Genomic DNA, 5,903 nt, shown 5'->3' on the forward strand with positions numbered 1-5,903 from the left:
TTATATGAATGTGATGTGATGTAATTTAGAGATGCAATCGAAATGGTGTAATGTCATTTATCCTGTTAGATTTCAGCGTTGTGTATAGGGTGGAATAATTTAATTTAATTATTAGTCGCGGTGCGGCTGAAGCTCTGCATTGATTATGACGCTCTGCATTGACGGCCCCATAAAGTGTTAACAGAGAATTTCAAAAAGAGTGTGCAATTTCAATAGACCATTGAAAGAAATATTTAATTTTTTTATAAATAGAATTTAATGAAAAATATTGTTGCCATCCCTATGCCATCCTACTTATTATTCTGATGGATCGTATCTCTATTTTTCCGCTCTTTTACCAATATAATAAAGTGGTTCATTGTTCAGTGAATAGTGTTCACCATTTGTAGGTCAAGTTATCGCTTGAGAAACATTAGAATTCATTTCTTCCACGTGCAACTCTTTTTTTTATTCTCGACTCGAATGCAACTCTTTTGCAACTCTTTTGCAACTCATTTCAGATTTTAGGCGTGCAACTCCGATAACTATTTTTTTCGCATCCAACTCTTTTTAGTGGTTTGCCCCTCGGTGAATATCCACTTTATAGTACTTTGGCTATTCGCACAATGTTCGAATAGCCGAAGTATTATCAGCTGAAGACTCGCACAATTGGCGAATAGGACCTTTACGACTAAAATATATTGAGTTGTTAGAGTTTTTATCAAATGTAAGGCAATTGAATTTACATAAATGAAGTAACAGATTTAACGATTTGTTGCGGTGTGAAATCTCTCCGATTTGATGTATAAATTCACGCAGGTCACGCACCACACTTATATGGAAAACGCGCAAAATTTGAAAGTTATGCTGTTAAGGAAAATACAACTTCAATCCAATTACTTCCATTCATTGCACATAAAAACATCATCACGACACGGACTCATATATAGTATTCTTTGCACTATATTTTCATGTGATATAACTTCTCTCTGGTATTTTGACTAATGGTTAGTTAAAGTAACTAGATCTGGCACAATAATTATCAGAAACCGTAAATCGTATTGGAGTGAAATTAAATTTGAAAATGTACGTATACACGGAAAGCGACAGCGTTACATGTTAGTATGTGTTGTCTTGAAGAAAGTTTGACAATTGATCAGCTTTCGTGTAACACACGATATGAGCTGTGGCATAGTATTTGAAAGAACGGTTCAAAATTAGGTTTGAAAAGAAGATGTCCAGATTGTGGGTTCGGTCCCCACTCGTGAAGCAAAAATAAATTTTCTCTCTGGTAAATTTCCATGAAATGTCATAGTTGGTTCACAAAAAAATGGAGCGCTGACATCAGTAATCTTATGACGAAATATACAATATACGAACAAAAAAAAAAATATATATACGAACAGCATTTCCCTATATAGGGGAATTATGTTTAGAAACTAAGAAGAAATGTAATAGAGTTTTCGCAGATTCTAGTACATTCTGTCATAAAATTACTGCTGTCACTGCGCTTATTTTCATGTGAACCATGGTGACATCTGTTCTGTAATGACAAATGTGAAGTTGGTTCGGTTGGTTCACATGAAAATAAGCCGCTGAGAATGAAGTACTATGAAAAAAATGTGGCGCCTCTACAGGCCAACCCACTTGTCCCATAGGTCCACAAAAGTTATACGTAAATTTCATCAACCTTCACATTATGGTTTTCACGGAACACATACATCCCAACAAAAATCTCTTCGAGAAAAGTGTGACGCAGTTGAGAAAAACTAAGCCAGCTTGTTTGAACTAATTGGGTGTAAAATTAAATTTTTGCGTAACGAAGTTGAAAGCGTCAATTCTAGCGATATCATTCATTTTAGAAATTGTATTTCAAAGACTGCGTCACACTTTTCTCGAAGAGATTTTTGTTGGGATATCAGTCGTTTTAGAAGTTTAGTCAACACTGCTTTTTATAACAGTTTATAACAGAAATTCGAAAATTTGGCGAAATTTGAAAATTTGAAAATTTGACGAAATTTGAAAATTTGACAAAATTTGAAAATTTGACGAAAATCGAAAATTTGACGAAGAAAGCAACTATCTAACTGCAACAACTCAAGAAATAGCTCTAAAACCCTAATTGACCCACTCATTTCTAACTTTCGACATTTTTCACATATACCAGTCTGGTCTACTCGTAAAACTCTGAGACTTTGCCGAAGAAAGTAACTCTCTATCTGCCACCATTCACAAAATAACTCTAAAACCCTAATTGACCCAACCTTTTCTTACTTTCGACATTTTTCACATATACCAGTCTGTTCTACTCGTAAAACTCTGAGACTTTGCCGAAGAAAGCAACTCTCTATCTGCCACCATTCACAAAATAACTCTAAAACCCTAATTGACCCACCCATTTCTAACTTTCGACATTTTTTACATATGCCCCTATGTTCTACTCGTAAAACTCTGAGACTTTGCCGAAGAAAGTAACTCTCTATCTCTCATAACCCAAAAAAAATATTAGTGCTTTCCTTAATCACTCTAGCTCAAACGAATCTGCCCCGATTTTTTAAATTATTTTTAGCCCCGTACGAAGTACTGGGGGCTGATAAGATTAATATGCCGTTTGTAACACGTCGAATTGGAAGCAGACAGTAAGGGCAAAGCATTTGGTTATGTTCATAGACTACGAATCCGCAATAAAAAAAATGTCCGTCCGTCCGTCCGTCCGTCCGTGACCCCTCTAGCTTGAGCAAATCACAACCTTTTTTCAAAATTCTTTTTTTCCCCGATTGGTATCGACAAAAGTAAGGTCAAGTTCGAAAATGGGCATGGTAGGGTCGGCCCTTCCAGAGCTAGGGCCCTATAGGTGTTTTTCAGTCTTTCGACGATATCTACCGAAATACGCACGCAATAGATGCTTGTGATATATCAAATGAAAGGTATTGACGAGTAGAACAAAGTTGCTGAACATTGTTTTTGTGTAGGATGCAACGCGAGCTTGTTGGTAGGGCTCAAAGGTCGTTACTCGGCCCTAAGAGTTTTTTCCACATAAATCGAGTAAATCTCATCCGATTTTGCCAGATGACTTCGTACGGGGCTAAAAAAGGTCCGTCCGTCCGTCCGTGACCCCTCTAGCTTGAGCAAATCACAACCTTTTTTCAAAATTCTTTTTTTTCCCGATTGGTATCCCATACGAGCATTTTACCATTGTACCATGGGACCAAAGTAACGCCATCTGCTCTTTTTCCACTGTCTCTGAAAATTTGCGGTTCGAGTCTTGCTGGGATATTGGCTGACCGAAGACCTCTGCACAAAATGTTGTTCATGTCGCTGTGACAGGCGTGTCTTCCAGCACTAAATTTACAGGACAGGCCGTGAATTCCATTCTTGTCTACTTGGGCTCTACATTTGCATTTGTGTGGTATGCAAATGTCACATCCTAAACGCAACGCAACCGAGATACGAAAAGTATTGTTGTCGAGTAAACTTCCAATTTGTCGTGATGGCAGTACGGTTAACCAGGCACTAGATTCCTTTGCAATTAAAGCGTTGTATCGTGCTTTTTGTTTTTCTGTTGACAGCGTTAATGAATTCACGATTTTTTCAATGGAGATGATGTCCCATGCTTTTTGGATCATTTTGTTTTCTGGTAAGTTTTTGTCATATATCGCTGACCACAAGCGTAAGCTATCCGTGTAACTTGCAATGACCGACTCATCCGAAATTTGTGGAAACATCATGTTGACGAGTTCGGCCACCGAATTGACGGAAGCTAGAAATGCTGGTAGTGCGATATCTTTGATTTTTCTGATCCCAAGGCCTCCATTTTGTATTGGAAGACTAGCAATTGTCCACTGTTCATCATTTAGACAAGAATTTATTGATTTTTCTAAAGCAAGCTTAATCATATTGTCCATGTCATAAAGATGTTCTTCAAAATTGAAACAGCAGCTTGTTCTCAGTAAGTACGTTAATTTCGGTATCGTGAATCAGTGTTTCAGGATATAGAAAGCGACGTGATGTTTCAAATTACTGAGACGTTCAATCAATGTCGACAACTCAATTTTCTTTTTCGCCAGAATTCTTCTCGTTGCAGTTTCTGTCAGAGGTGCTCCAAGTAATTCCAGATCTTCAGTTACGATTTTTATTCCTGGTGTTACTTCGTTGAAATTCGCTATTATTGAGTCCTCCGGTGTCGAACAGAAGAACAATTCGCATTTTGATGGATTCACATTCAGGCCGATTTTTTTGCATTCGATTATGAGTTTGCTGAGGTCTGACAAAACTAATTCTGGTTCTCCACACAAAGTGTTGTCGTCCAGATACCATAAATTCAACTCTGAAGCCATTCCTTCGATGATTGGTTGTATGCTCAAGCTAAATGCCAACGGACCGCACGGGTCTCCTTGCTGAGCACCTACTTGTGATGTAATGATATCGTTTCCGAAGAACAAGAATGAAGGTTTCGAGTAGCACTGCCACATGAAAGGGTAAATGCTGGGTGTGTGCTTTTTGATTTCATTGAGCATTACGTCTCTTTCTACGGAATTAAAAGCGTTTTCAAAATCGATTTTCAATAAAATCTTACTTGAATTCCTGTTCAGCAGCAAATACGTTCTGGTCGCGTGCACTGCTGCTTCGCACCCGCCAGGAGTATTGACATCTATCTGTGTTGGTCGGAGATAGTCACCGCTTTCATTTCGAACAAGCTTGCATGCTAATTTCGCAGCCAGTCTTCGATAGGCAGAACCAACAGCGATCGGTCTCAGTCCACCGCACTTCCTTGATAGTGCACATAATGTTGCTCCGTAAATGATTGGACAAATCGATGATATAACTTTTCCTGATAGCATCAGGTTCGTTATTGATTGTAATTACTTTGGAGCAGCGTCACTGTTGGATGTTGCAATCAAATCCTTCAAATGTTGAAGTCGTATTCCGTCTATTCCAGATGCTGAACCATTTGCAAAAGATTGTATGGAGTCATAAACTTCTATCGTGGTCGTTGTATGAAAAGTGACCAATTTCAAAACGATGTATCTCCGGCAATTTTAAACCTACATAGTCGAGAGATAGCTCGTTTTGCTCGTATTTGAAGCGAGAATATGAGAGAATATGTTTTGTGGTGATATAAACCAAATGGTAGAAACTGAAATGTTCGGCTAAATATAGTTGCCGCGTCTCAAAAAAAAAATTTCGTTCTTTTTTTGGAACTTAGACTGCGTCAAGTCCTCCGCTATCGCTCCGGACATGATCACATTCAAATATATTTAGTACTTTGAACAGTGTAGGTTATATTTTAGTTGAAATTGTTATCGAACCTCAATGTTGCCGTCCTTCTGTCTCGTAGGGGAATCACTCTTAAATGTCAAGTCGGTTTCGAGTGACTACTCCAGTTTTACTTGGATTGTAATATCATTTTCCAGTTCATTATCGGTAGACAAAGACTTGAAAATCACTTTGTATTGCATAATTTCACAGAAATAATATTTATTTTAACTTAAGTATCTGCTGTTACATTTCCCCATATATACATTCATTCCGCCCTATTCGACGAGAGTGTTCAATTGAACGAATATACACACATTTCGATTAGAGATTTTCATTTAAATTTCGTCGATTCAGTTTTAGAAATGAAGTGATAAATTTACGTTTTCCAATTGGATTTACAAGTGGTGCATGGTGCAATGAATGTAAAATGCGATGTAAAATATTTACACAAAATCAACGCAAAGGCCATTGTACACGCATTGTACGAGAATTGTTTTGATGATTTTATCAATAACGTTTGAATACGGAAAATACAAAATCGGATGCGGATATGATTGAGTGTGAAGTCTGACCGAGCAATAAAATTTATTTGAGCGAAATGGATCTCAATGCAATTCTTTTGTCTTTGGAGCGAGAGTTGAAATTTGACAGTAAGTTCGTTACAA

The sequence above is a fragment of the Bradysia coprophila genome, unplaced genomic scaffold, assembly GCF_014529535.1.
Source record: "Bradysia coprophila strain Holo2 unplaced genomic scaffold, BU_Bcop_v1 contig_538, whole genome shotgun sequence".
In the NCBI taxonomy this organism is placed as follows: Eukaryota; Metazoa; Arthropoda; class Insecta; order Diptera; family Sciaridae; genus Bradysia; species Bradysia coprophila.